This window comes from Oncorhynchus mykiss, chromosome 2, assembly GCF_013265735.2.
Source record: "Oncorhynchus mykiss isolate Arlee chromosome 2, USDA_OmykA_1.1, whole genome shotgun sequence".
In the NCBI taxonomy this organism is placed as follows: Eukaryota; Metazoa; Chordata; class Actinopteri; order Salmoniformes; family Salmonidae; genus Oncorhynchus; species Oncorhynchus mykiss.
Window position 1 is genome coordinate 93,885,295 of NC_048566.1, and position 13,384 is coordinate 93,898,678.

General features: G+C 45.9%; 1 protein-coding gene across 2 annotated transcripts in view; it reads right to left on the reverse strand.

Annotated features, from left to right (window-relative positions):
* The window catches only part of LOC110502409 (contactin-1a), a 165,526-nt gene that overhangs the window by 125,652 nt on the left and 26,490 nt on the right, over positions 1 to 13,384 (reverse strand). Inside the window, exon 1 of one of the 2 annotated variants that reach the window (XM_036959302.1) lies at positions 5,042 to 5,139. The exons of the other annotated variant lie outside the window; for it this stretch is intronic. The gene's annotated coding sequence lies outside the window, so the exon portion shown is untranslated. Of the gene's footprint in view, positions 1 to 5,041; positions 5,140 to 13,384 lie in introns of those variants that run through there. 2 annotated transcript variants of the gene reach the window in all.

The following is a 13,384-nucleotide window of genomic DNA, read 5'->3' on the forward strand; positions in this document are numbered from 1 at the left end:
CAGAACTACAGAGGGGCTGGAGCCTCTCTACAGGGGATGTCAACACAGAACTACAGAGGGGCTGGAGACTCTCCACAGGGGATGTCAACACAGAACTACAGAGGGGCTGGAGACTCTCCACAGAGGATGTCAACACAGAACTACAGAGGGGCTGGAGACTCTCCACAGGGGATGTCAACACAGAACTACAGAGGGGCTGGAGACGCTCCACAGGGGATGTCAACACAGAACTACAGAGGGGCTGGAGCCTCTCTACAGGGGATGTCAACACAGAACTACAGAGGGGCTGGAGACTCTCCACAGGGGATGTCAACACAGAACTACAGAGGGGCTGGAGACTCTCCACAGGGGATGTCAACACAGAACTACAGAGGGGCTGGAGACTCTCCACAGGGGATGTCAACACAGAACTACAGAGGGGCTGGAGACTCTCCACAGGGGATGTCAACACAGAACTACAGAGGGGCTGGAGACTCTCCACAGGGGATGTCAACACAGAACTACAGAGGGGCTGGAGACTCTCTACAGGGGATGTCAACACAGAACTACAGAGGGGCTGGAGACTCTCTACAGGGGATGTCAACACAGAACTACAGAGGGGCTGGAGACTCTCCACAGGGGATGTCAACACAGAACTACAGAGGGGCTGGAGATCGAAATGGATTGCATTGAGCAATAGCCCCGGTTCCCACAGAAACAGTAGTATCTTTTCTTGTGCCTGTGTGACGTAGGATGTGAAATCTAAAACCACTTGAAGCTGGGATGTACCTACTACCATTTCATTCACTCTTCTGACTGTCCATCAACTCCTGGCTGAACCATAAATCACAGCCAATGACAAAGCACGTGCCTGCAATCCTTTCAGCACTATAGCACATTCAGAGATAGATTTATAGCCATTAATATAAATAATTCATAGATGTTAAACCAAAAACACTTTCTGTTTATCATAGATGGACAATATTGACATGAGATGAAAGGGCGAGTTCCTAGCAAGTTCAGGAAGCCAAGCTAGAGCTCTGTGTGACATTCACAGCGGTCGGGACATATGGTTTGATCAAGAGAGACCTTTAGAAAATATTAACAAAACATACAAACATGTATTTTACAGTTATAAGGAAGATGAAATCTTATAATTTGATTATAGGATGTTTAGAAAGCATATTAAGTCATTTTAAGCCTTATTCATACAGTTTTGTCATCATATCTGTACTGTGTACCTGAGCTTGTGTCCTCAGAAGTGGGTACACCTAAGCAATTTATACAAATGTTTTACCAAAAAGGTGAGATTTTAACCTTTCTTAGAGTGTTGCTAGTTTTTGTTTACAGTCCTCTCATGATAAATAATTACTTTCAGGGTAGATTATATTTTGGACTACATGTAGTTCAATTTAAGAGGTTTTCATGGACATTTTTGTAGGGGTTGATACATTTTCCGTAAGGGAAAATCAAGTCTGAACTTCAGAACCCTTTTTAAACCTCAAATACAATACAAGTTTAAAATGGTCTGCATAGAAGGAAAGTTATCCTGCAACAGGGTGATCAAATTATGATCTGACATCTGTATCAAGTCAGAAACCACATTGACCAAAACACTTCCCTCCAACCGTTAAGACAATCAGGCCAATTCATCCGAGTGTATACATGCAGGTACTTAACTTTAATTCAAACCTGGGTAATTGAGTAGCTGTTTATGGATAATAAACCATTGGGCCTCAGCTCTCAGACAAGAGCCTTGAATTATGCTTAAGCCAAAAGCAGGAACGTTATCCATGATTGCCAAGATTTGACCACTGGGATCTTTTGCTGCCAAACCAGTTTGTCTGGTGGGATAATGAATTGCCATCTGTGTGCATTATTTAAATGTGTCTTTTGATGCTAGAGGTAACAGATTATGTTATAATTGGATTAGTGGCTGCTCGGAGACACCGAACAAACACCCATTCATAATATTCTGAATAATATTAAAAAACTCAAATAAACCGACGCTGGTATACAAAAGACAACCTGTGAAATCCAGACTAGAACATTCAGGGTCGTACAGTAACGTTTATTATTCTCATCAACGATGAATAATATTCACAGTTCTTTACTTGAATAGAGGTATGTTCTTCTATAAGAACATTAATATGACCTAGTAGCATGTGGCTGTTTTTTCATGGATATCTCAAGGAGCAGAGAGAGAACGGAATAGAAGAACCTGCCTAACCCAAGGGTCCCAAAGGAGAAGCATTTCCCTGCCAGCTGCTATTCATACATGGCTAATCAAATAACAGCGCTTGATTCATGCATACAGATTCATTATAAAATGTCACTACAGAACAACACATCATGTCTACGTCCCAAATGGCCCCCTATTCCATATATAGTGCACTACATTGTACCAGAGCCCGTTGGGCAGTGGTCCAAAGGAGTGCACTAAATAGGGAATAGGGGGCCATTTGGGACGTAGCCTATACAGTGCTTCCCATACGGTGCTTCTGTGGCAGTGCTTCTGGACCCTCTGAGGTGGAAAAATCCTTTCTACAGTTGACATTTTAAACCTGGATTGAAAATACATCACCCTTAGTGGGCAATACATTCAACCCTCTATGGCTATGAATACTCTGACTGTTAATAGTTACAGCACATGGATGAACATTGAGTATATATAGAGAGAGGACTTACACAAAACCTGGAACCTGTCGTTCTGCCCCTGAACAAGGCAGTTAACCCTGTTCCTTGGCCGTCATTGAAAATAAGAATTTGTTCTTTCTTCAGTAGACTGAAGCCAGCAGGCTGGAGCTGTATTGAAGTCAGTAGACTGAAGCCAGTAGACTGAAGCTGTACTGAAGCCAGCAGACTGAAGCCAGCAGGCTGGAGCTGTACTGAAGTCAGTAGACCGAAGCCAGTAAACTGAAGTCAGTAGACTGAAACCAGTAGGCTGGAGCTGTACTGAAGCCAGCAGACTGAAGCCAGTAGACTGAAGCCAGTAAACTGAAGCCAGTAGGGTGTAGCCAGTAGACTGAAGCCAGTAGACAGAAGCCAATAGGCTGGAGCTATACTGAAGCCAGTAGGCTGAAGCCAGTGGACTGAAGCCGCAGGTTGGAGCTGTACTGAAGCCAGTACACTGAAGCCAGTAGACTGAAGCCAGTAGGCTGGCGCTGTACTGAAGCCAGTAGACTGAAGCCAGTAGAATGAAGCCAGTAAAAAGAAGCCAGTAGACTGAAGCTGTACTGAAGCCAGTAGACTGAAGCCAGTAGGCTGGAGCTGTACTGAAACCAGTAGGCTGGAATTGTACTGAAGCCAGTAGACTGAAGCCAGTAGGCTGGAGCTGTACTGAAGCCAGTATACTGAAGCCAGTAGACTGAAGCCAGCAGGCTGGAGCTGTACTGAAGTCAGTAGACTGAAGCCAGTAGACTGGAGCTGTACTGAAGCCAGTAGACTGAAGCCAGCAGGCTGGAGCTGTACTGAAGTCAGTAGACTGAAGCCAGTAGACTGAAGCTGTACTGAAGCCAGTAGACTGAAGCCAGTAGGCTGGAGCTGTACTGAAACCAGTAGGCTGGAATTGTACTGAAGCCAGTAGACTGAAGCCAGTAGGCTGGAGCTGTACTGAAGCCAGTAGGCTGGAGCTATACTGAAGCCAGTATACTGAAGCCAGTAGACTGAAGCCAGCAGGCTGGAGCTGTACTGAAGTCAGTAGACTGAAGCCAGTAGACTGGAGGTGTACTGAAGCCAGTAGACTGAAGCCAGCAGGCTGGAGCTGTACTGAAACCAGTAAGCTGGAGATGTACTGAAACCAGTAGGCTGGAGCTGTACTGAAGCCAGCAGGCTGGAGCTGTATGGAAGCCAGTAGGCTCGAGCTGTACTGAAACCAGTAGACTGAAGTCAGTAGGCTGGAGCCAGTAGACTAAAGCCAGTAGGCTGAAGCCAGCAGACTGAAGCCAGTAGACTGAAGCCAGTAAACTGAAGCCAGTAGATGGAAGCCAGTAGACTGAAGCCAATAGACAGAAACCAGCAGGCTGGAGCTGTACTGAAGCCAGTAGACTGAAGCCAGTAGACTGAAGCCAGTAGATTGATGCCAGTAAACAGAAGCCAATAGACTGAAGCCAGTGGGCTGGCTGAAGCCAGTAGACTGAAGCCAGTAGGCTGGAGCTGTACTGAAGCCAGTAGACTGAAGCTGTACTGAAGCCAGTAGACTGAAGCCAGTAGACTGAAGCCAGTAGGCTGGAGCAAGAAGACTGAAGCCAGTAGACTGAAGCCAGTAGGCTGAAGCCAGTAGGCTGGAGCCAGTAGACTGAAGCCAGTAGACTGGAGCTGTACTGAAGCCAGTAGACTGAAGCCAGTAGGCTGGAGCCAGTAGACTGAAGCCAGTAGGCTGGAGCTGTACTGAAGCCAGTAGACTGAAGCCAGTAGACTGAAGCCAGTAGGCTGAAGCCAGTAGGCTAGAGCCAGTAGACTGAAGCCAGTAGACTGGAGCTGTACTGAAGCCAGTAGACTGAAGCCAGTAGGCTAGAGCTGTACTGAAGCCAGTAGACTAAAGCCAGTAGACTGAAGCCAGTAGACTGAAGCCAGTAGGCTGGAGCCAGTGGACTGAAGCCAGTAGGCTGAAGCCAGTAGACTGGAGCCAGTAGACTGGAGCACACAGACTAGAACTGGACCATATGGATATAAATCCATACCGCAATAAATGACCTGAATTAATGTGATAACGATAAATAGAACGATTAGTTTATAATATTAATCTGCACCACAGTTATTTTATTATCCTTTAAACTACTACTACTAGTTTGATGGTTGTACTACCATCAATTAGCAAACTTATTTCATTGATTGTTCATTATTGTAATGAACCACATCAGCAAAATGCCTTTGATAAGTTATCGGTATAGTCAGTGTCGATCAGTTAGGGTTCATCTTCCCAACAGAGCCAACCTTCCTCCCAAACAGAGAGAGAGGCATCCAGCCAGCCATCTCACCTACCATACCCTCCACTAGCCTTCTTTCATCTCATCCCACCTCACCAGACACACACACACACCAAGCCAGCCGTCCCACCTACCTCACACACCCCTGAGGCCTCACACCGACACCCCCGACTGCTCCTCTGTCTGTCAGAATGGGAGCCGGTCCCGTCTGTGTGGCCAGGACAATATCCCTCTACTTACTAAGCCCGGTGGAGAGTTGCTACGAACAATGCCCCCCCCCCCCCCCGTCTCACTGTGGAGTCCATCACCCCCCCTCACACACACACACACACACACACACACACACACACACACACACACACACACACACACACGCACACACCGAGCAGCCGTCAACAAATCACAGAGCTCTCAGAGAGAGAGAGAGAGAGAGGGAGAGAGGGAGGGGGTTTGACAAGAGAGGTGGGGAGAGATAGCTCAAGAAGGAAGAGGCGAGAGGAATTGAGCGATCAGAGGAATGGAGAGATCAGAGGAATGGAGAGATCAGAGGAATGGATAGATCAGAGGAGGAAAACAGAGAGGAATAAAGAGAGTGAGAGGTGATGGAGATATAGACAAGACTGTACCGACAAGACTGTCTCATAGAGCAGGCTCCATTTCATCTCTGATGTTAAAACAGCATAACCAGCCAGAGCAGCTGCCAGTCTGTCACTACACTACTATAGTGAGTCCTGTTGCCAGTCTGTCACTACACTACTATAGTGAGTCCTGATGCCAGTCTGTCACTACACTACTATTGTGAGTCCTGATGCCAGTCTGTCACTACACTACTATAGTGAGTCCTGTTGCCAGTCTGTCACTACACTACTATAGTGAGTCCTGATGCCAGTCTGTCACTACACTACTATAGTGAGTCCTGTTGTCTGTCTGTCACTACACTACTATAGTGAGCCCTGATGCCAGTCTGTCACTACACTATTATAGTGAGTCCTGTTGCCAGTCTGTCACTACACTACTATAGTGAGTCCTGATGCCAGTCTGTCACTACACTACTATAGTGAGTCCTGTTGCCAGTCTGTCACTACACTACTATAGTGAGTCCTGTTGCCAGTCTGTCACTACACTACTATAGTGAGTCCTGATGCCAGTCTGTCACTACACTACTATAGTGAGTCCTGTTGTCTGTCTGTCACTACACTACTATAGTGAGCCCTGATGCCAGTCTGTCACTACACTACTATAGTGAGTCCTGTTGCCAGTCTGTCACTACACTACAATAGTGAGTCCTGATGCCAGTCTGTCACTACACTACTATAGTGAGTCCTGTTGCCAGTCTGTCACTACAACACCGTAACATTGCACACAAAACATAAACAACCACAACATTTAACCCCAGGGGTTCTCCTCAGCATCCCACTAACCTAGAAATCCCGTCCCCATTGGTTTCCACTATAGAGTCTAGCAATACACTGTACCACATCATTGGTTCCCACTGGCCCTGAACTCTCTGTTGTCTGTGGTATACGTGCTGCATTTCCTACTCTGAGGTCATTACTGAGGGTATCTATAGTGTGTTGTGGCCTGTCTGCCTCTCTGACCGTGGTCCCCATATATAGGTTGCGGTTGACATTAGACTGACAGATCTATGACATAGCCTACATATAACATATCTGGGAGGGGGGGGGGGGGGGACTCACAGAATTGAGCACAATGGCTAAAGAATTGACAGTTCATTTCTTTATTTACTGTGCTTTTCTAGAGTGTACAGTAGAATAGGTCTTTTGAAAAACACTGGGCCGTGTTGTGTATGGTTAACCGCATGGGAGGCTAGTGGTTAAATAGGACAATGTTCATGCTGGGTGAACAACACACTTACAATGTAAAGCCTTCTGCTAAATGCGATGCAACAACTGTAAATATGGCTAAAGAAGAATTGAAATAACTGTGTACTGTACTGTGATATGAAATAGCCAATGTGTTGTTTTAGAGGAATGGTGTATGTGGAATAACCTTCATATGGTCATATTTACTTAATGATGTGAGTACACACACACACACACACACACACACACACACACACACACACACACACACACACACACACACACACACACACACACACACACACACACACACACAAACACACACACATACACACACACACAGTCAGGCTGAGAGGGTTGAGTAACGAGATGCTTCCTTCTGGCGATCTCTAAGATATGTTTTATTTTCTCAAGTGGAAAAATAGGTCTGACACTTAATTAGCAAACAAGGTCAGAGTCTGGACACGTCCCCTAACACACACACACACACACACACACACACACACACACACACACACACACACACACACAGGGCCTGGACCCAGTTACCCTGTGTGTCTCTTCTACTGCTCCACATAATAACAACAGATCTGAGAGAGAGAGAGAGAGAGAGACATATGCAGGCGTGGACGCACGCACACACACATACAGGAACACACGCGTGCCAAACACACACAGCTGCACACAGGGAGAGAAAACTGAAAATAATGATACCTACACTGACCATTATGTTCAGAACTATAAAGCAGGAAGAGGCTTTCTTCCCTACAAAATACTTTCCATTAAATCTTAAAATGAGCGGCATCTCTCCTTAAACTTTTACTCGTAATCTGCCAGAAGGACGCTACTTGAATATGCCAGCAGGTGAGATAGTGACGAGAAGAGGCACATGGCTGTATGACTGCAATCCAATCTGTTCATTTCCACTGAGTCAGTCAGTCAGTCAGTCAGTCAGTCAGTCAGTCAGTCTGACCCAGGTCTTTTCTACCCTGCACGGAGGGAGCACTGCTGCCCGATTTGCCTTTGTTTCTTGTGCTTTGTCAGGCTGGAAGACGCAGTGCGCGCGTGTGTGTGTGTGTGTTTGCGCGTGTGTGATGGCAGTAAGTGCCAGTCGGCTGGATTGTAAAGAGGAGATGAGGACAGTGATGTGTGTGTGTGTATACAGTAGATCTTGGAGTGACATCCCCGCAGCAGAGTGGTCCTTTCCCCCTTCCAGACACTCCATGAGTCGTGAGGAATGAGGCATGTCACTCCAAGATCTACTGTATACACACACACACACACACACACACACACACACACACACACACACACACATCACATCACAGTAGCTAGCAGGCTAACCAGAAGACCTAACTCTGTGACTGGCACAGCCCAGGCACAACAATACACTTTTCAGTCGGTGGGGACAGAGATGGCTTTGTGACATGAGCGATGGCCATCTCAAAACAACTATTTATTAGAAATTCAAGACCTTGACAGATACCGTGTCAGATACCATGACAGATACCGTGACAGATACCGTGACAGATACCGTGTCAGATACCGTGACAGATACAGAGTCAGATACCATGACAGATACCATGACAGATACCATGACAGATACCGTGACAGATACCGTGACAGATACCGTGTCAGTTACCATGACAGATACCGTGTCAGAAACCATGACAGATACCATGACAGATACCATGACAGATACCGTGTCAGATATCGTGTCAGATACCATGACAGATACCATGACAGATACCGTGACAGATACAGAGTCAGATAACGTGACAGATACCGTGTCAGATACCGTGTCAGATACCATGACAGATACCGTGTCAGATACCGTGACAGATACCGTGACAGATACCGTGACAGATACAGAGTCAGATAACGTGACAGATACCGTGTCAGATACCATGACAGATACCGTGTCAGATACCGTGTCAAATACCATGACAGATACCGTGTCAGATACCGTGTCAGATACCGTGACAGATACCGTGTCAGATACCGTGACAGATACCATGTCAGATACCATGACAGATACCGTGTCAGATACCATGACAGATACCGTGTCAGATACCGTGTCAGATACGTGTCAGATACCGTGTCAGATACCATGACAGATGCCGTGTCAGATACCGTGTCAGATAACATGACAGATACCGAGTCAGATACCGTGTCAGATAACATGACAGATACCGAGTCAGATACCGTGTCAGATACCATGACAGATACCGTGACAGATACCGATTGTTCCAGTAGGCTCGATCTGATTGTTCCAGTAGACTGGATCTGATTGTTCCAGTAGGCTGGATCTGATTGTTCTGTAGACTGCATCTGATTGTTCTGTAGACTGCATCTGATTGTTCCAGTAGGCTCGATCTGATTGTTCCAGTAGACTGGATCTGATTGTTCCAGTAGGCTGGATCTGATTGTTCTGTAGACTGCATCTGATTGTTCTGTAGACTGGATCTGATTGTTCCAGTAGGCTGGATCTGATTGTTCTGTAGACTGCATCTGATTGTTCTGTAGACTGGATCTGATTGTTCCAGTAGGCTGGATCTGATTGTTCTGTTGGCTGGATCTGATTGTTCCAGTAGGCTGGATCTGATTGTTTCATTAGGCTGGATCTGATTGTTCCATTAGGCTGGAACTGATTGTACCAGTAGGCTGGATCTGATTGTTCTGTAGACTGCATCTGATTGTTCCATTAGACTGGATCTGATTGTTCCAGTAGGCTGAATCTGATTGTTCTGTAGACTGGATCTGATTGTTCCAGTAGCCTGGATCTGATTGTTCCAGTAGACTGGATCTGATTGTTTTGTAGGCTGGATCTGATTGTTCTGTAGACTGGATCTGATTGTTCCAGTAGCCTGGATCTGAGTGTTCCAGTAGACTGGATCTGATTGTTTTGTAGGCTGGATCTGATTGTTCCAGTAGGCTGGATCTGATTGTTCCAGTAGGCTGGATCTGATTGTTCCAGTAGGCTGGATCTGATTGTTACAGTAAGCTGGATCTGATAATTCCAGTAGGCTGGATCTGATTGTTCCAGTAGACTGGATCTGATTGTTCCAGTAGGCTGGATCTGATTGTTCTGTAGGCTGGATCTGATTATTCCAGTAGGCTGGATCTGATTATTCCAGTAGGCTGGATCTGATTGTTCTGTAGACTGGATCTGATTGTTCCAGTAGGCTGGATCTGATTGTTCCAGTAGACTGGATCTGATTGTTCTGTATACTGCATCTGATTGTTCCATTAGGCTGGATCTGATTGTTCCAGTAGACTGGATCTGATTGCTCTGTAGACTGGATCTGATTGTTCCAGTAGGCTGGATCTGATTGTTCTGTAGACTGGATCTGATTGTTCCAGTAGGCTGGATCTGATTGTTCTGTTGGCTGGATCTGATTGTTCCAGTAGGCTGGATCTGATTGTTCCAGTAGACTGGATCTGATTGTTCCAGTAGGCAGGATATGATTGTTCCAGTAGGCTGGATCTGATTGTTCCAGTAGGCTGGATCTGATTATTCCAGTAGGCTGGATCTGATTGTTCTTTAGATTGCATTTGATTGTTCCAGTAGGCTGGATCTGATTGCTCTGTGGGCTGGATCTGATCGTTCCAGTGGGCTGGATCTCATTATTCTGTAGGCTGGATCTGATTGTTCTGTAGACTGGATCTGATTGTTCCAGTAGGCTGGATCTGATTGTTCCAGAAGGCGGTATCTGATAGTTCCAGTAGGCTGGATCTGATTATTCCAGTAGGCTGGATCTGATTGTTCTGTAGATTGCATCTGATTGTTCCAGTAGGCTGGATCTGATTGCTCTGTAGGCTGGATCTGATTGTTCCAGTAGGCTGGATCTGATTGTTCTGTAGGCTGGATCTGATTGTTCCAGTAGGCTGGATCTGATTGTTCTGTAGACTGCATCTGATTGTTCCAGTAGGCTGGATCTGATTGTTCCAGTAGGCTGGATCTGATTGTTCTGTAGGCTGGATCTGATTGTTCCAGTAGGCTGGATCTGATTGTTCCAGTAGGCTGGATCTGATTGTTCCAGTAGACTGGATCTGATTGTGACCTTGCTCTCTGTTTTGTGATTTCCTGCTGTTGATTTCCTGTCCTGTGCCAGATTGCCATCCCAGGGGGAACCTGTAGACGCTCCGGTTGGGCTGGTCTCATTTGGTGGTCCTGTCACACAGTCACTTACACACAGTCACTTACAGATAGGCCAGACAAGGCCGGGAGAAGAAATACACAGTCGCACAAAAACAGTCTGGGAGCAGACACAGACACACAAACACGTACACACAAAACCACACACACACATTCACTGAAACCACACACATACATGCATACATACATACATACATATATTCATACACACACATACATACACAACCACACGCACAACCACACACAACCACACACAACCACACACACACAGACCAGGCTAGGCCAGGAGCAGGCAGACAGAAGGCAGCAACAGGATAATGGGAAAGGAGGAGAAAAAGAAAGGAACAGCAGGTTTGAAGGAACCAGTGGAGAGTTGAGGAACAGCAGGACGGAAGGAACCAGTGGAGGGTTGAGGAGCAGCAGTTGGAAGGAACCAGTGGAGGGTTGAGGAACAGCAGGGTTGAAGGGACCAGTGGAGGGTTGAGGAACAGCAGGGTTGAAGGAACCAGTGGAGGGTTGAGGAACAGCAGGCTTGAAGGAACCAGTGGAGGGTTGAGGAACAGCAGGACTGAAGGAACCAGTGGAGAGTTGAGGAACAGCAGGGTTGAAGGAACCAGTGGAGGGTTGAGGAACAGCAGGTTTGAAGGAACCAGTGGAGGGTTGAGGAACAGCAGGACTGAAGGAACCAGTGGAGGGTTGAGGAACAGCAGGGTTGAAGGAACCAGTGGAGGGTTGAGGAACAGCAGGGTTGAAGGAACCAGTGGAGGGTTGAGGAACAGCAGGATTTGAAGGAACTAGTGGAGGTGTGAGGAACAGCAGGATTTGAAGGAACCACTTTTAACGTTGTATTTATCCTACATTTTTCAAGCAGCTGGATCTCAGATGATTCTTAGAAACTATAGGAGGAACCAAACAGGGACTCTGGTCTCCCAACGCCTTCATAGCTAAAGTGATATGGTGATTTTCCACAACCCAGCCACACAGCAGCAGCAACACAACAAACAGACACCACGGCAACTGGGTTGCAGATTATTCTTTGACAAGCCTAAGGGGAAATAAAGTGATCTCTAACCATAAGGGAGGAATCAAGATCTTCTTTGATCAGTAGAATTAGATCAGACAGTAGGATGGGAGGGGGTGGTGGGTCTGTCTAGGATACCACAGGACCACCGGCAGCAGGGAGGGTGATAGATATTATAATGGACATCTCTAAAACGGGCATCAAGCTGAGTTGTTTTCTCTCTATTAAATCTCAATTCACATCTGAACCTCTTTAACTATTAATTAAACCAACTCCAACTCAATAAATCACAGTCAGTGTTACTCCCATAAGGGGTTAAATATGGAGAAAATTACACCAATAAATAAATAATAACAAAAACAAGTTCTAACAAGCTCTTCAGATCACATTAGTAGATCTCCTAAGAGGTTCCACTTTGTGGACTTGGGTTCTTGTCTGGCCTAGTTTTTATTTTATTTTTTAAGACCAGTGTCTGAGGTTGTTGTTACAGTATTTTATTTTGTGACAAAATAGTAAAAGAACAACTGTCTTCCTCCCCAAGGCTCTGAAGTGAACAAAACAAAGACTGCCTTGTGTTTGTATTGACTACTGAATGCCTGACCAAAACCCTCTGAAGTGGAAAGATGTATAGTCATGTGGATCCATCACCATGATGACCTTCCTCTCATCTTGTACAGTCTCTTTGAGACATTGAACCACAAATCCTCCTCAGTTCAACACCAGGGTCGGGGTCAGTTCAATTTCAACTCAGGCAATTCAGACAGGAAGTAAACTGAAATTCCAAGTCGAATTCCAATTTTAGGCTAGTCATTGATAGCTAGGCTTGGTTTCCATCATGAGTGTCCACCAGATTGTTTTCAACTTTCATGTCTTTCCTAATCAATACAGATTTAGGGAAGGAGATGAGGAAAGGGCAGATTAAGGGAATGAGGAGAAGGCAGATTAAGGGACGGAGACGAGGAAAGGACAGATTTTTAAGCAATAGAGAGAGAGCCCTGTTCTTAGGCTGTCTCTATTCACTGCTGACACATGGCCTCAGTGCCACCCCCCCTCTTTAAAAACAGTGTGTGTTCAGAATAGCAATGAGCAATTAGCTCTGGCTGGGCCCAGGCCTATGAGACCTGAGTCAACATCCGTCCACTAGCTGTTTCTGGCCCAGTCACAGTCACAGTGTTGGACCCACGGCTCACCATAATGTGTAGGTGTATTGTTAGAACACCTTCCACTACAGCGCAAGTCTGACTCACACAGGAATACAGTATGTGTAAAGGTAGATGCTAAAAGAGCACTGTGAAAATAGATGACATCATGTCAGACCAGGGTTATCCAACACCACAGTGTGTATGTATGCATGGTGATACAATATCAATTTAATCACCTACATCATATGGAAAACTTGGAGAGCTGAAAAGCTGATATGAAATATATCTTGGGCGCAGGTATTGTAACACATGAAAAATATGAAAAACACCTC